General features: G+C 45.3%; 1 long non-coding RNA gene across 2 annotated transcripts; it reads right to left on the bottom strand.

Annotated features, from left to right (window-relative positions):
• Positions 1 to 9,123: 9,123 nt before the first annotated feature.
• On the bottom strand, positions 9,124 to 15,431 carry LOC123385508. 2 transcript variants are annotated; one of them, XR_006598159.1, is made up of 3 exons: positions 15,329 to 15,431; positions 14,961 to 15,040; positions 9,124 to 14,846 (listed from the first exon to the last, which is right to left on the bottom strand). It is a non-coding gene; the product is annotated as an uncharacterized LOC123385508 (long non-coding RNA). The 2 variants fall into 2 exon arrangements; XR_006598158.1 differs by having other exon boundaries at positions 9,124 to 13,148.
• Between the last annotated feature and the right edge of the window lie 1,892 nt (positions 15,432 to 17,323).

Below are 17,323 nucleotides of genomic sequence, written 5' to 3'. Positions count from 1 at the left end.
TGGGAATTGCTGATATAAATCGATCTAGCCTGATTTCTTGACCCCGGCCTGCTCAGAGGCTTTAATCTGTTCACGTGTATTGTGGACGGTCAGGAGGGTTTTGGCTTTAGTGAATGGTAAAGGAGGAGCTCCTCACTGAGGTAAGGAAGCTTTGGAGAATTGTACGGAACTTTAATTTTAATTTTGGCAGGAGATGGCTTGTGCTTAGTGATAATAATTCTCGTTTGGACATCCCAGGGGTGGGGGTGGGGGAGATATGGGGTTGGCAATGAGAAGGTGGGGAAGAGAAAGTCCCCAGCAGAGCTCCATTTGATTGTTTTGTTCGTTGAGCTTTTGCATATGATTTTCTCTAGGAGAACATTCTGCTGGTAAAAAGAAAGAGGGAGAGACAGAGAGACAAGGAGAGAGAGAGACAAGGGGATGAGAAAGAGAGAAAGATCTTAACTTCCTTTGCGGTATTAAACATTCTCCTTTCAATCAGTGTGCTTCTTCCCCATAGATTTCCACCAGGGGGCGATATTGTATCAGATTCAGGTAAATTGGTAAATTTGAAAATTTAGAAATGACTAGGAAAAAAAAAAAAAAAAAAATAGAGACCAGCCTGTGTAGAGTGAGTGTGTGATTCTTTTAAGGTTTTGGAGTTTACATGCCCCAGATGTAACTGTTTCTGTTTAAAGTGTTTGAGAGACGTACAAGCTTAGACACAGTTAAGAGCACGCACCCGTGTGTGTGCTCATCACAGCCTGTGAGAAATAGTAAGTTACGTTAACATGGCATTTGAAAAAGACGCAACAAGCTGCTTAATGGTTAAAATGAAAAGGAAGGCTGCTGCTCGAAATAGGTAGGGCTCAGCTGTGTTTGCCGCGGTTTTAAGCGCACACGTTTGCTCCTCACGCCCTCGGTTTAGATCCTGCAGCGTTTTCATTTCGCACACACAGGCTCACGCTCCATGCTGCTGTCTATGTGCTACCCTGTTTCAGTCCGCATTTGATTTTTCTAGTCCCACATTGCAAGACTGAGAGATTGGAGGCTTCTTGAGAAAGTGGTCATGGCTCCATGCCCTGATTTCGTTGTCACTAATAGCTAAATGTGCGCTCCCAGCGTCACTCAAAGGTTTGTTCATTGTGGTCAGCAGCTGCCAACGTGGGCTGCTCATTCGAATCACCGGGGAAGTTTTGAAAAAAATACTGATTTCTGGCCTGCTATATTAAATTAGAATCTTTGGAGGGTGGTGTGGGACCCCGACATCAGTATTTGCTCATACCTGCCCACGGGGTTCTAACCTACAACGGCAGCTGAGGGCTACTGAGCCCTGTTGCCTCCTCTCCTCCTAGGACTCCGGTGCTACCATAACCACTACCTTTCCCTTCCTTCTTCGTCACCTTGGGGCACTGAGTTCAGAGGGATGCGTTCACATTCAGTGGTGTGCCCTTAGCACTTCTGGGCATGGTGGCCTGTGGAATTAGCTATCTCTCTCAAAGTGGCTCTCTAGAAACGCTGGGAGTTACCTTGCTGGTTGTAGGCCAGCTACCCAGAGTCAGCTGTCTTTGTCTGAAAGATGAGACACTGAATATACAAACGGATGATGTCCAGACTACATATAAAAATAGAGCGCTGACCTACAACCTGCAGCAACCCGTGTGGGAAGCCAAGCCCCTTAATCTACAATAAGCAGCCCAGGGAGCCTGCCTGCGCTAGGTCAGCCTCCCAGGGGGCCAGATTACTAGCTGCATCGTTAGATCCAGAAAACTAAACAACCATTCCTGAAACAATTGGCCCCAAATGGCCAGGGCTTGATTATTAATTGACAGCTTCCCTAATTTTTGTCCCACTTCCAACTTAGGACCAACTAGAGAAAGCCAATACTCACCCCTAATCAATGACACGGGATGCCCCATGTCTACTTAGCTTGCTTACAGTTTCCTCGTGACAACAGTGTCTATTTAGGGTACAACTACAGTCTTCTCTTTTTTCCTACTATGAAGTTTCCCACTCTTCAGCCTGTCTTGGAGCCATGGCGGCTGACTCCCTTGCTGTAGCAAACTCTGGATAAATCGTCATTTTTTTCACATTGGTGGTCTTCATTTCCACAAACGTTTCCTGTTTCTTTCTCTTTTTTTTAATTTTTTTTAAGTTGATTTATTTATTTTGAGAGAGAAAGAGAGACAGCCAGGGAGGAGCAGAGAGAGGGGGAGAGAGAATCCTAAGCAGGCTCTGTGCTGTCAGCACAGAGCCCGACGTGGGGCTCGAACTTACAATCTGTGAGATCATTACCTGCGCTGAATCCAAGAGCCGGACGCTTAAGCTACTGAGCCACCTAGGCGTCCCACAGGTTTCCTGTTTCTATGAGTTGTCTTCTTGGGGGATCTGTGCTGAGGCCAGAGAATAGAGTATTTCCCTCCCCACCCCCACCCCCCATTTTCTATTACAGACCATTTAAACATTTTTTTTCTGAACACGGAGAACAACCGATTTCTTTCTTAAATCTCTTCTTTCAAGTGTTTGACATTTGTGGCTAAGCTCAGGCCTGCTGTGCCTGTGACCCAGAGGGACACGGCCACTTGAGGGTACGGGCATTGCAAAGCTAGGTGCTTCTTCACCATCAAAGGTTACGTACATACTTTTAGGATTTTATCCACTTGGGAAGAAGTTAAACAGAAAGACCACAGTCCAGAAGGACACGGTTGTATAGAAGAAAGGCTACTTTTAAAAATGACATACCTTGTTCCTTTTATTGAATAGATGCATTCAAACCAATTGATATTTGAACCAGTTTTTTTCAGTTCATTAAGAGCTTTCAGGGAAAAAGAAGAAAACTAATGGCGGGATCTGAGTCCTCTGGGAGTTGTAGTTCTGTTGAAAACCTGTTCCAGGACTCTCCTAACTTGTCAGATATTTCAAATGAATGTAGCGCTTTTAGTATTTTTTTCTTGGTTCCTCTCATCTTTCTTCTTGAGGGTGTGAATTATGGAGACACATTTGAAACCTGTTTCCTCTGGGTATCATTCACTCAGGAAAAGCCAATTGAGATGTTTTTTAAGTGGTCCCTTTCTTCTTGAAAAATCTCAGCAGTTTCCTACCAGGCCTGGGGGCTTTATTATCCTAAGTGACTTTGCTGCCTATAAATTACAGCCCTAAGTAGCCAGAGGGAATGAGTTAACCAGATCTCTGAAAGAATGTAACCAACGTTTCTTCAATTATTAGCAGAACAGTTGACTTCCATCTGCTCAGGGCACCTGCCGACCTGGCCCGCAGCCATGCTACCCACAATTCCATCACTCAGAGTCTGTTTCTTTTGAATTATAATTTTTACCTTGGTGCATGTTCTACGATATCAGCCCACCCCCAAATTTTGTATGTATCCTAGTATGTCCCTCCCTTACAAAGCCAAGTGGGCTGGCAGTGGACCTCAGCCAGTGTTGCGAATACTCCACATGGTTTGCCTGCTCTGCCAAAGCCCACTTTCCCGGGAAATCTGCTCAGATCTGGGGGCTCACTATCTGGGCAGTATCCCCCATGTCCTGCCTCTCTGGCCACAGCTTATTGGATCAGAGGAAACTATCAGGTTTACGTTCAGTTGCAAGTAACAGAAACTTCCCCAAATAGTTGCTTTAACAAGATGGGCATACATTTCTCTCACATAAAATATGCCTGGATGTAGGCAGTTCAGGGTTGGTGTGGGGACTTCCTCAGTAACCCAAGCTCAAGGATGTGGCTGTTGTGCTCTTGGCCACCACATCATCACATCTAACCCCAAGGAAACTTCCCAGAAGACTTGCTACACTGTTGCTTCTATCTCATTGCATAGGATTTAGCCTCAGGGCTACACTGAGATTCAAGGGAGGCTGGAAATGTCGTCTTTTGGCCTGGTGATAATATAAAGGTCAAGGTTTTAGCAGGCTCTTCTAAAAGTATCCAACTATAAATTGGATTAAGCCAGTCAGATTCTTAAGAATTTACACCAAGGGATCCTAACACTGTCTCCTGGTGATGGCAGGCTCTGGAGACATGTACGCTTGGGCCAATGGGCTAGGTTGTTCAGATTTTTACAGAGGAAGCCAGGCAAGAGAGGATGCAAGGCAGAACAGAGAGGGAAGCCCAATGGGCCATGTACTTCTGGGGAAGCATTGAGAATGACCTCAGGTCCTGACCCAGTTCTACTCCTCATGAGGTCTGACTGGGCAGTCAAATCTGCATTCCTCAGAAATCTCACATTTAAAAAAATTTTTTTTTCAACGTTTATTTATTTTTGGGACAGAGAGAGACAGAGCATGAACGGGGGAGGGGCAGAGAGAGAGGGAGACACAGAATCTGAAACAGGCTCCAGGCTCTGAGCCATCAGCCCAGAGCCCGATGCGGGGCTCGAACTCACGGACCGCGAGATTGTGACCTGGCTGAAGTCGGACGCTTAACCGACTGTGCCACCCAGGCGCCCCAAAAAACTGCTTTTTAAATATATATATATATGAAAATGTTTATTTATTTTTTGAAAGAGAGAGAGAGAGAGAGAGAGAGGGAGCAGGGAGGTGCAGAGAGAGAGGGAGACAGAGAATCTCAAGCAGGCTCTGCACTGTCAGCACAGAGCCCAGTGTGGGGCTTGAACTCACAAACCGTGAGATCATGACCTGAGCCAAAATCAAAAGTCGGATGCTTAACTGACTGAGTCATCCAGGCACCCCTTCAAAAATTGCTTTTTAAATATCATTGTATTAAGGAGGGAGAACGAATGGGGGGTGGAGAGTTTCAGATTTGCCCCCAAAGAAGTTATTTTTTCTGCAGTAATTTCAATAATAAGGATACTTTTATAGCTGTAAGAGTAAAATCTAAACATCACAGAGCAAATTCAGCATTTGGTGACTTTTAGCTTTTGCTTAAAAATCTTGTCCATTCTTTTCTTATCACCAAGAGGGGACATTTTGTATATTCTTAATCTCCTTTACCATTGTTATCACCTATTGTTAGGATAAACAAAGTCAAAACTACCCAAACAAAGCTCTTGTGTCTCTCAGGCAACAGTTTTTCTTGTATCAGTGCCAGCTCTTGAATATGTTATTAGTTCCTGGTCAAGATCTTATTGTAACCAATGGTGTTCTTAGTAATGCAGATGATGTTCTTTAATTAAAAGAATTGAGTTATGGCCAGTTTGTATGGCAAAAGCTCATGCTATAGGAGCAATGCCTATATATAATTTCTTGTCCATGGATTCCATGAGGAAAAATCCCCCTTTCTCCTTGAACCTAAGTAGATTCTCTCCTTTTAACCAAAATCCCTTGTCTAAGTCAGCTAACAAAAACCAAGTGTTTCCTTGAAATGGGAAAACATATTTCAACTCTCCAGTAGACCAGGGATTGGCCAACTGCTTCTGTGAAGTGCCTAGTAGTAAATATTTTAGGTTTTGCAGACCATATAGTCTTTGTTACAACCACTCAGCTACTCAACTTTGCCACTCTAGTCTGAGAGCAGTGAGATAATTTGTAAACAAATGGTCATGACTCTGTTCCAATAAAACTTTATTTACAAAAACAGGCAGAGGGCCAGATTTGGCATCAGGGCCATAGTTTGCCCTGCGCTAAACTATAATCTCCATGTGGGCAGGAACATGTCTGATTCATTTAACATTTTCTACCCGACTCTCAACACCAGGACTGGTACTCGATAAACATTTGTTAAGCTACTGGGTGAATAAACTATCCAGGTGACGTTAGGAGACAGATTATCCCAGCTTAAATGTTGGAAAAAAACTACTCAGTCTCATTCAACACTCTTTTTTGTTGGTTTTCTAATTGATTTTCCTTAAAAACTGTGCAAACCTATCTACTAGTAATATCTTGCAGCTTGAGTATACCGCAGAGAATACATTCATGGCCTGGATTCTCAGACAATTGAATGATTTAACCAGCCAGAAGGTGTAGGGCAAAGAAAATTTTCTTAGGAGCAGAGCCATTACGTCAGTATTCTCATCCAGGCCTGCACATCCCAGTGGCATTATTCTACTAGGCTGGGAGCAGGAAGGAGAATGAGGATGTCCTCTGGTAAGGGAACAGATTAAAGCTATGTCTCCTCCCTGCTTTTGTGGTCTCTTTAAGCCTCCAGCCTGCTGTGCCTGGGATTTGGTTCCTAGTAGGAGAAGAATGAGATAAAAAAAAAAAAAAAAACATGGGCCTAGAGTCAGGAAACTACCTTAGCAGAAAGGCTTCTGGGTAAGCTTGATACCTTGTCTGAGCTCGGCCCTTCCCACATTGACCTCTGCATCTTGCTGTCTGCCTAGCCCACCGAGAGCACCCAGAGTATGTCTGGTCTTCTCCCATGCCTGCCTTACCTTTGCACCCACTCAAATGTGAGCTAACCGTCCCCGAACAAAATCCCGTTTGACTGTCTGCACCAGAGGTCTTCAACCCTGACTATGCATGGGAAAAAACAAAACAAAACAAAACAAAAATTTGATACCTCGGCCTACTACAGACCAACAGAATCAGAATCTCTTGGGTGGGGCTAGCTGACATCAATATTTTTTAAAAGTACCCCCCACTCTCACCTTGGCGATTTTAATGTGCATCCAGGAGTCAGACACACTTACCCAGATTTCCAACATTGCCTGTACATCAGAGTCACCCGGGAAGCTCTTAAAAAATATATAGATTCCTTGGGGCGCCTGGGTGGCACAGTCGGTTAAGCGTCCGACTTCAGCCAGGTCATGATCTCTCGGTCCGGGAGTTCGAACCCCGCGTCGGGCTCTGGGCTGATGGCTCAGAGCCTGGAGCCTGTTTCCGATTCTGTGTCTCCCTCTCTCTCTGCCCCTCCCCTGTTCACGCTCTGTCTCTCTCTGTCCCAAAAATAAATAAATGTTGAAAAATATATATATATAGATTCCAGACCTAATCAGAATCTCAGGGGGCGGTGGGATCTGGGAATGTATATTTTTGAAAGCTCCTCCGGGAGCTTTCTGACAAACAGCCAGGGTTTAGGCCATGCCGAGCACATGCTGTTGTTACATGCTGGGATTGGGCACAGAGAGAGGGCACCTCAGCCTTCTGAGCCTGTGGGAAGGGCAGAAAACAAGACTAGGTCAAAAGATGGAGGTGAGTTGTGGCCTGCTCATGGTAATTCAGCCCACCCCGCTCGGGCCCCAAAGACCTCCGACCTGGACTCTCAACTTCAGTCCTTCAGCTGATTCTGTCCAAGCCTGATAGTGTAGGGAGGCCCACGTTCATCCAAGCTCTGGGATGTTTAAAATGACAGACTTGAAAATGCTCAAGTTTCCTGGAAGAAACAGAGTGGGAGACACTGAAGATTCAACCACAGAGAGTTAATTGATGTACAGATTCTTGGAGAAGACAGGGGAGGGGATGGTAGAGACCACTCTTCCGCTGAGACAGAAGGCAAGCCAGAACGGGGACGGGGTGGTGGGGGTGGGGAAGAGGGTATGTTTGTAGGTGTGGAATTCTCATTGGATGACCTTGCTTGTTCCCAGTCTTTTGCTGATAACAAGTGAGGAACTGCAGGACAGGGAAGGAGCTTGAAGATGGGGGGGGGTGGGGGTGGCGGTGGGTAGTGTTAGAAGAGGCATATAGAAGAGTTCTGCCCACAGGTTCATGAGATAGATCACTAATGCTTGGAGGTTGGTGACCCTAAATTGATGGTGCTCCAAATCTGCAAAATTCATTCATTCAGTCATTCATTCACTCAAGGCATATTTATTAAGTGCCTACAATGAGTCAAAAAAATGGTGAATGAGGCAAAAATCTTGTCTTCATGGAACTTATATTCGATTGGGGTAGACAGAGTACAACAGTACATACCTTAATGTACAGAGGTGTTTCATGCTCAGAAAAATAGTTTTTTTTTAAACAGGGAGGATCAAAGTCTACTATTTTATATAGAGTGATATGGTTAGACCTCTCTGAGCAGGTGACATTTGAATGGAAGCCCGAGGAAAGTGAGGGAATTACAATTCATGTGAGCCTCAGAAGTCTCTCTCATGCCTCTCCCACTTTACATCCCTCCAAAAGTAACCACTTGTGATAGTTAATTTTTTGTGTCAACATCATGGGATGCCCAGATACCCGGTTAAATATTATATCTGGGTGTGTCTGTGACAGTGTTTCAGTGTTTCTGGAAGAGATTATCATGTGAATCAGTAGTCTCAATGAAATAGATTGTCCCCCTCCCCAGTGGGTGGACATCATCCAGTCCACTGAGGACCTAAGAAGAAAAAGGTACAGGAGGGGAGGCATTGCATTCCATCTCTCTCTTACTCTCTGTCTGACTGCTTGAGCTGGGATATCAGTCTTCTCCTACCCTTGGTGCTCCTGGTTCTCAAGCCTTGAGACTGAGACTGGAATCTACACCATCGGCTCTCAGGCCTTGAAACTACACCACTGGCTTTCTTGGGTCTTCAACGTGCAGAGTGCAGACTGTGGGACTTTTCACCCTCCATAATCATACAAGCCACCAGTCAGAGTAGGGGCTTATGGACGTCAGGTGATCAATGGAGTATTAGCTCAGGTCTGTTTCACAGTGGGCCCAGTAGATCCCCAAACACACCCCATGATTATGTCCCCAGTTCTGGAATGCATGATTAGAATAGATCTGCTCAGCAGCTGGTAGAATCCCCACATAGGTTCACTGATCTGTGGAGGGCTATTACGGTGGAAAAGGTCAAGTGAAAGCCACTGGAACTGCCTCTGTCTAGGAAAATAGTAAACGAAAGGCAATATCACATTTCTGGAGGGATTACAGAGATTAGTGCCAGCCTCAAGGACTTGAAAGTTGCAGAGACTGTAATATACTCCTCATTTGAGTGTTACTCTGGCCCATTTACTAAGGGACCTGAAAAGCTATTAGTTTTGAGTGGGTCCAAAAACAAGAGAAGGCTCTGCAATAGGTCCAGGCTGCTGTGCAAGCTGCTCTGTCACTTGAGCCATATAATCCAGTAGATCCATAGATACTTGAAGTGTCAGTGGCATAGGGATGCTGTTTGGAAGCTTTGACAGGCTCTTAGAGGTAAATCCCAGCACAGGACCTTAGGATTTTAGAGCAAAACCCTGCCATCCTATGGATATAACTACTCTCTTTTTCGAGAAAGAGCTCTTGGCTTGCTACTATGGTGTAGTAGAGGCTGAAGTCTTAGCCATGGGCCACCAAGTTACCATGTGACCTGAGCTGCCTAACATGAACTGGGTGTTACCTGAGCCACAAAACTGTGAAGTTGAGCATGCGTAGCAGTACTCCATCATCGAATGTAGGTGGAATGTAGGTGATTGGGTCTAAGCAGGTCCTGAAGACACGGTAAGTTACATGAAGAAGTGGCCCAAACGCCAATGGTCCCCACTCCTGTTGCACTGACTTCTTTTTCCCAGTCTGCACCTATGGACTTACGGGGAGGTCTTTCCAATCTGTGGAAGAGAAGATTTAGTCCTGGTTTACGGAGGGTTGTGCATGGTATGTGGGTACCACCGGAAAGTGAACAGCTGCAGCATGGCAGCTCCTTCCTGGGACAGTGGTGAAGAGAAATCCTCCCAGTGGGTGGAATTTTGAGCAATGCACCTAGTTGGCCACTTTGCTCGGGAAGGGAAATGGCCAGATGTGTGATTAAATACTGATTTATGGGCGATGGCTAATGGTTTGGCTTAATGGCCAGGGACTCGGAACATGACTTGGAAAATTGATGGTAAAGGGATTTGGGGAAGAGATATGTGAATAGACATCTCTGAATGGGCAAAAAGGGTGAAGATATTTGTGTCCCAGGTGAATGCTCACCAAAGAGCACCAAACCTCGGCTAAGGAGGATTTTAATAATTGAGTTGATAGGTTGGCCTGTTCTGTGGATACCAACCCACTTCTTTCTCCAGCCATCACTGCCATCTCCAAACAGGCTCATGAACAAAGTGGCCATGGTGGTGGAGGTGGAGGTCATGCATGGGCTCAGCAACATGGACTTCCACTTACCGAGGCCAACCTGATTATAGCAACTGCTGCAAGTCCAATCTGCCAGCAGCAGAGTCCAACACTAAGTCCCTGGCGTGACACCACTGCCTGGGGGTGATCAGCCAGCCACCTGGTAGCAGGTTGATTGCATTGGATCACCTCCATAAAGAAAGGGGCATGTTTTGTTCTTACTGGAATAGACACTTACTCTGGGTATGGATTTGTCTTCACTGTACACGATGCTTCTGCCAAAACTACCATCTGTGGACTTACAGAATGCTTCATCCACCATCACAGTATCCACATAGCTTGCTTCTGATGAAGGAACTCACTTCCTAGCAAAAGAAGCATGGCAATGGGCCCATGTTTCTGGAACTCACTGTTCTTGTCATGTCCCCCACCCATCCTGAAGCAGCAGCAGAATGGCCTTTCAAAGACTCAGTTAGAGTGCTGTGTAGGTGGCAGTACCTTGCAGAGCTGAGGCAAATTTCCCAGAAGGCTGCCCTATGTTCTGAATCAGCATTCAGTTTATGGTGCTATTTCTCTCATAGTTAGGATTCACGGATCCAAAAATCGAGGGGTGAAGATGGGAGTGGTACCACTCACTATTACACCTAGTGACCCACTGAAAAAAAGTTTTTGCTTCCTATTCCCATAGCTTAGCCTCTGCTGGGTTAGAGGTCTTAGTAGTTCCAGAAGGAGGAATGCTTCCATCAGGAGACACAATGATCCTTTTGAATTGGAAGTAAAGACTGCCACCCCACCACTTTGGGATCCTCATACCTTTGAATCAATAGGCAAAGAAGGGAGTTATGGTATTGCCTGGGGTGATTGATCCTGTTTACCAATAGGATAAATAGGAAGAGCCATCCCTTATGGATGGAAGGAAAAGTATGTTAGGAAAATAGGAGATCCTTTAGGGCATCTTATTATTACCATCCCCTATGATTAATATCAGTAGAACACTACAACAACCCAATCCGGGCAGGACTTCTAATGGATCAGACCCTTCAGGAATGAAGGTTAAGGTCACCCCACCAGGTAAAGAACTATGACCAGTTGAGGTGCTCGCTAAAAGCAAAGGGAATATGGAATGGATAGTGGAAGAAGGTAGTTTTATAAATGCCGGCTTCAACCATGTGACCAGTTATGGAAAAGAGGACTAAGGGGCGCCTGGGTGGCTCAGTTGGTTAAGCGTCCGACTTCGGCTCAGGTCATGATCTCATGGTCCGTGAGTTTGAGCCCCGCGTCGGGCTCTGTGCTGACAGCTCAGAGCCTGGAGCCTGCTTCAGATTCTGTGTCTCCCTTTCTCTCTGCCCCTCCCCCGTTCATGCTCTGTCTCTCTCTGTCTCAAAAATAAACATTAAAAAAAAATTTAGAAAAGAGGACTAAAATAGTCATGAGTATTCCTCCTTATATTGTTATATATATTCATATATACATCCATGTATATATATATATACACACATAAATATATACATACATGTATATACACGCACATATATACACACATATACACACTGGTATTTGCAGCACAGTAAGCGATGTTTATGGTTATGGTTTTGGATCATTGAGAACAAAATAAATTGACTGTGGTCCTTTTTATCATTATCGGGGGCTGGGAAAAGTGGAGAGCCCTTGAAAAAATGTTTCACAGAAAGTAGTTGTAAATAAAGGGATTTAGTACTTCAAGATTGGTCTTCGGTCTTACTGGAGCTTCACTCATTAGAAATACAATGTAGTAGATTTTGTGAATTGTTCAACACTTCTGTACCGTAGAGTCTTGAAAGCCAAAAACTGCATTTCCTAGACCATCTTACAGTGAGCATTCCGTATGTGATTTAGGTTCTTTTGGACTGACGCGTTTGCGTGACACTTGGATCTGGAACTGAGTAGAGTGTTGGAAGAAGCAGGACCAGAAACATCCACTCCTGCTGGAGCAGACGGTGGCAGAGGCATCACAGTGCAGAACTAGCCACTTCCTGATTCTCTTGCACCCGATAGCAACGGCAGCTACTCTTCCAACAATGGCACAGGCAGTTGTAAGTTGTTCTCCGTAGCTCAGTCAGCACCTGTTCCTCTACTTTTCCACGATTTAGGAAGCCACATAATACTTGGAAATAAGTACCTTCTGCTTACGTTAACTCATAGGTGGCATCTGTTGTCTGCAACTGAATGCTGTATACCAAACATGCCCGTCCCTGAGAAGCCATCACCGTGTTCTGTACCTCTCAGCCCCCGGTGCCTGGAAGCATGCGGCCCTGTAATCAGGGTTAGGTTAGCCTCTAGGTGGAACAGGGAGCACCCAAGGTGAGTGACTTCAGGGGATGCCCCCTGTTCCCTGAGTTTATGGCCCTCAAATTTCATTCGAAATTCTACTCTTAGGATTTCACTTAAAGCCTTCCCGCACTCCCTTCCAAACCGTTCCTATGTGCGTCACACCCCTGTTGGACCATCTCTTATAATACATAATGATTTTTAACAGTAATGGAATTTCCTCTCTCTTCTGCTCACTGGGGATGATAGGTTGTGGGAGAGAATATACAAGCAGGACAGGGAGAGAAGGTGTATCAGAGTCTGAAGGAGAGGAATAGGAGGTAAAAATATTTAGGAGGGTGTAGCTCCCTAAACAGATACTAGTGACTTACAACTGAATGTGAATGTTTTGCAGGTCTTAGGTGAGAGTTGGTTTTGATAATGTAGAATTTGGGGAATTTAGGTGGGAAGGGCTCTGGAGTAGAAGGTAGAAATATTTGGGAAATCCACATATATGGGGTCAACAGAAGTGTCTGTTGCCAAGGATGCAGAATCCCGGGCTTTTAATTGGGAGAGGGCTGTGAGATGGGATCATGACGAGTATTTCAAAGTTCCAAAGAACAAGCTTATCCACAAAGCGTGCCCCCAAGTCTTCCCTAAGGAGAGTTAGAAACACTTTCACAATTATCTAATTTTAATCTTTGCAACATCCTTCTGAGGTAGGTAAGAAGATAGCTTCTGACACTTTTTTTTTTTTTTTAACAGATCATAAAATTTCATGACAAGTAGTTTCCAAAGAAACCACGTGGGGCCAAAGTGTGAAGCCAGCTAGAGCAGTCTGTTTTCTGAGAGCAGAGTTACTATTCTTATTGCGGAAGCATTTTGTGTAGCCTGTGCTTTCTTCTTCTTCTGATAGTGTGGCCATTGATGGCCTTCCGTGCAGTAACACAGGGCTTAGCATTGACCTATAACAGATTCAAAGAGTGTTAATTATGAAGGCTTTCCTATGGTTCTGAGACTAGACTGCATATAGAATCTTTTTTTGTTTTGTTTTGTTGATAGGCACTTAGGTTTCAGGGTTGCAGAAAATTTCCCTGGCACGTGAAGCTGTTCAACCTAGGAACTGTCTTTTGTTCAGCAACTCAGAAAGCGTTTTCTGGAGCACAAACTGCTAATGAAAGGCAGAATTTTTTTTTTTTTTTTAATGACATTGCTAATCATTATCTTCCTAACTTCTACTGTCTGAGGAGAGAAATAATTCTATTGATCTGCCCAGCTAAGATTTACCCCTGTCAGTAACAAAGACTTAATTTCTAACAGTGGCGGACAAATAGTAGACAAACAGCCAATTTATCCTGGGATGTTAAAGGCTGAAAGATAATGGAACCTCTCCCCTTTGTTTAATATGGGATTTGAAACGAGCCACATAGAAATAGTTGTATTTCATTAAAGCATGGTGGTCAAGACGATAAGGATTTTTATGGTAAAGAGGGTTTCTCTGTTTTAAAGAGACCTGGTGGTGACAGATTTCGGATTTAATTTTGAGTTTCATTTTTTATCCATGAAACCATCAGTCAGCTCCTTTTCATATTTAATTTAATTGTTAAAAAAGCTTGGGGCTGGAGGACTCCTGTGAAATCAATACCCTTTTGCTTTCAAATCAGCATTAGGCAAAATGAAGGACTGGGCTGGTTTTAGGTAGGTGCCCAGTGCTCACCAGTTGTAGTAATAATCTCATCCTTGTTCTGAAATTGAGTGCTGGAATAGGATTGCATTCTGCGGCTTACAAACTAGTTTCGTTACTGTCCACCAAACTTAGGAGTGCTCTAATCTAATATATTCAATACACGAAACCAAGATTTCCTTAAAATGTCATCAACTTTTAAGGGTTTCAAGAAAGATACTCTAGGAGGCGCCTGGCTGGCTCAGTTGGTACAGCCTGTGACTTTTGATCTGGGGATTGTGAGCTGGAGCCCCACGTTGGGGATAGAAACTACATGAAAAAAATAAAAAATAAAATCTTAAAAAAAAAAGGACACTTTGGATATACGATAGCAGCGCTATGAGGCTATTCTCAGTGCATTCTCTGAAGCTGCAGCCAAAGTGAGAGGATTTATTCTGAAGCAATTATGCTAAACCATCTCCTAGTTTTGTGTGAAGAAAATGTATAGTTGAGCAATGGCCACTTAATTTTGTTAGATCTCTGTGTTTGAACCTTATAAAATTCTATAACTGTCGGGGAGAATGAAGAAAGAGATCATGGCAGCCTTGGATGGGAAGGAAAAGTAGAGACAGGCGTGGAAAAGGATCCTGTTTTCTGTTTTCAGAATTTTGCATTCAGAAGATATAGAGTTGAGTTTTTTCAAAGTCAATATATCTGATGTTTTGTGTTTCACCAGTTGGTACTGTTTTCACTTTGAAGCATATAAGGTGAAGGTTTGGGAGTGTCGTGATCTGCATTCTCAGGGTCTATAAATGTCTTCATCACATTCTACCTTGAATCCATACTAATGTCTCTGGTTCCAAAACCATCAGTGGCTCCCCACTGCTCATTCAATAAAATCCAAATCGCTCAGCCTGCTCTTTTCCAAACCTGCCCACGACCTTCCCATTTCCAGAACAGCGCGATCCTTTCAGGCAGTAAGAATAGCATGAGCAAAGGCCTAGAGGCAGGAAAGTGCAGTGGGTGTTTGGGGCATAGCCGGGGGGGGGGGGGGGGGGGGGGGGGGGGGGGGGAGGGGGGAGAGGGGGCGCCTAGAGATTGAGTTCATATATACCACGTCCAGCACCGCAGGGTTCTTGAAATCCTTGGTTGCACACATTGTCCTGAGCCCCTCTCCGTGCAAGACACTGGTTACTGCGGGGAGACAAAAATAAATAATTCCCCACCCCCACCCCCATCCCTGCACCTGCTGTGGGACTTAGGCTGGTGAACCTTTGCTGCAGAGTTGGGAGCTGGGATACCTGGTTGGCCACAGTTAGAGCAACAACCGGAATTCGCTTCTTGATTTTTACCTACAGCTTCCCCGCATTAAAGGCTGAATTACAAACCCACAACGATGTTAAAATAAGAGCGGCAGCAATTAAAAACCTATTCCACTGATCTCATACTTTGAGGTTAAAGCAGCTAATGGTAAGTACACACCCACAATGTTAGCAAGACACAGAAACCCCCGCCCCTCTTCTTTGTCGTCCGGCTTTGAGCCGCTTTTCTCCCGGCTGCCCTTTGTGAGGGGAACTGTTTCTCCTGCTTCCTCTCCTGGCAACAGCAACATTCTTTCAGACAGCATTTGTCTCCCCTCTCTGAGCAACCGTCTAAGTCTCAGGGGAAGGTGGGGGGTGGGGGGAGGGGAGGAGAAGGAAGGGGAGGGGAGGGGGGGGGAGGGAGAATAGCTCCAGGCTTTCTACTCCCCTCCAGGGGCCCTCCCGGCAAATTCTCAGTGGGCCTCTGCATCAGAGAACATTCCTCAAAGAGGTGTTGGGGGATGTGTGCTCTGAGATTGGCTTCGTATCTAATACTGACGGTGCACGCTCCGGGTCAAGTGAGCGGGACGGGCGCTGTTCCGAGGGGCGGATGACAGGCAGTCAGCAGCAAGGGCACTGGCACTGTGCGGAGCGCAGTGTGCAAAAGTGAGCGCGAGCAACAGCCTGAGAAAGGTCAGCTTGGAGAGGAGAGTGGCCTGTGGTTCCATGGCACCTCACGCCCGCAGAAATCAGAAGCACAAGGGAGAAAGGGCATGTTTTAGAACACTGCAGGTCAAAGTGGGAAGGAAAAGGCCCGTCAGTCAAATCGGATCAAGATGCCTTCCCAGAAATGGTGGAGGGGCGCCTGGGTGGCTCAGTCGGTTAAGCGTCCGACTTTGGCTCAGGTCATGATCTCCCGGTCTGTGAGTTCGAGCCCCGCGTCGGGCTCTGTGCTGACAGCTCAGAGCCTGGAGCCTGTTTCGGATTCTGTGTCTCCCTCTCTCTCTGCCCCTCCCCCGTTCATGCTCTGTCTCTCTCTGTCTCAAAAATAAATAAACGTTAAAAAAAAAATTAAAAAAAGAAATGGTGGAAAGCATAGAAGGTATGCTGGTAGCTGATGGCTAGGTACCCAGACATGGTAGCTGATGACTGTAAAGGAAAAAGACAGTGGGCTAGGTAGGAACAACAGAAGCAGAGGTGTGGGTTTCGTTTCCCTGCTTATGTCGGTGGAGTCAAGACCCAGTGGGCCCAAGCCCCAAACAAACAATTCAACACGAAGGCAAGAGGAATACACACCAGTGCAAAATGAAAACTAATGTCCTTTCTGACTTTCAATGAACGATAGGAACACATTACAGACTACGTGAAGCACTTACCATGCACCAGGCACACTACTCCGAGTTCTTTATTTTTTTAATTTTGTTTTAAAGTTTATTTATTTTGAGAGAGAGAGAGGGGGGAAAGGGGCAGAGAGAGAGAGAGAGAGAGAGAATCCCAAGCAGGCTCTGCACTGTCAGCGCAGAGCCCAACTCTGGGCTCAAACTCACAAACTATGGGATCATGACCTGAGCCAAAATCAAGAGGCACCCCAATTCCAAGTTCTTTAAATATATCAATTTATAGAATCATTACATAGGAGGTTACCATTATTTTTTTTTTTTTTTTAAATTTTTTTTAACATTTATTTATTTTCTGGGACAGAGAGAGACAGAGCATGAACGGGGGAGGGGCAGAGAGAGAGGGAGACACAGAATCGGAAACAGGCTCCAGGCTCCGAGCCATCAGCCCAGAGCCTGACGCGGGGCTCGAACTCACAGACCGCGAGATCGTGACCTGGCTGAAGTCGGACGCTTAACCAACTGCGCCACCCAGGCGCCCCAGGAGGTTACCATTATTATGCCCATTTTACAGATGGGGAAACCAAGGCATAGAGAGGAAAGGTAACTGGTACAAAGGCCACACTGCCAGTGAGTAGTTTAAGCTTAGAGTAGGGTCTTCTCCTTCCTGCTGACTTTTTGGCTATGTTCTTTAATCTACCTTCCCGAGACCACGTCTCTTTAACTCTCTGGGGTCCTCTAGTGAGTTGAATGCCATTGCAGCCTCACTAGTGATGCAGATTTCCAGGTGCTACAGAAACAGGGGAGGGAGGGCAGGCAGGAAGGAGTCATGGGGAAGA

Source organism: Felis catus, chromosome B2 (genome assembly GCF_018350175.1).
Source record: "Felis catus isolate Fca126 chromosome B2, F.catus_Fca126_mat1.0, whole genome shotgun sequence".
Lineage (NCBI taxonomy): Eukaryota > Metazoa > Chordata > Mammalia > Carnivora > Felidae > Felis > Felis catus.
This window is presented reverse-complemented; position numbering and strand designations above follow the sequence as displayed.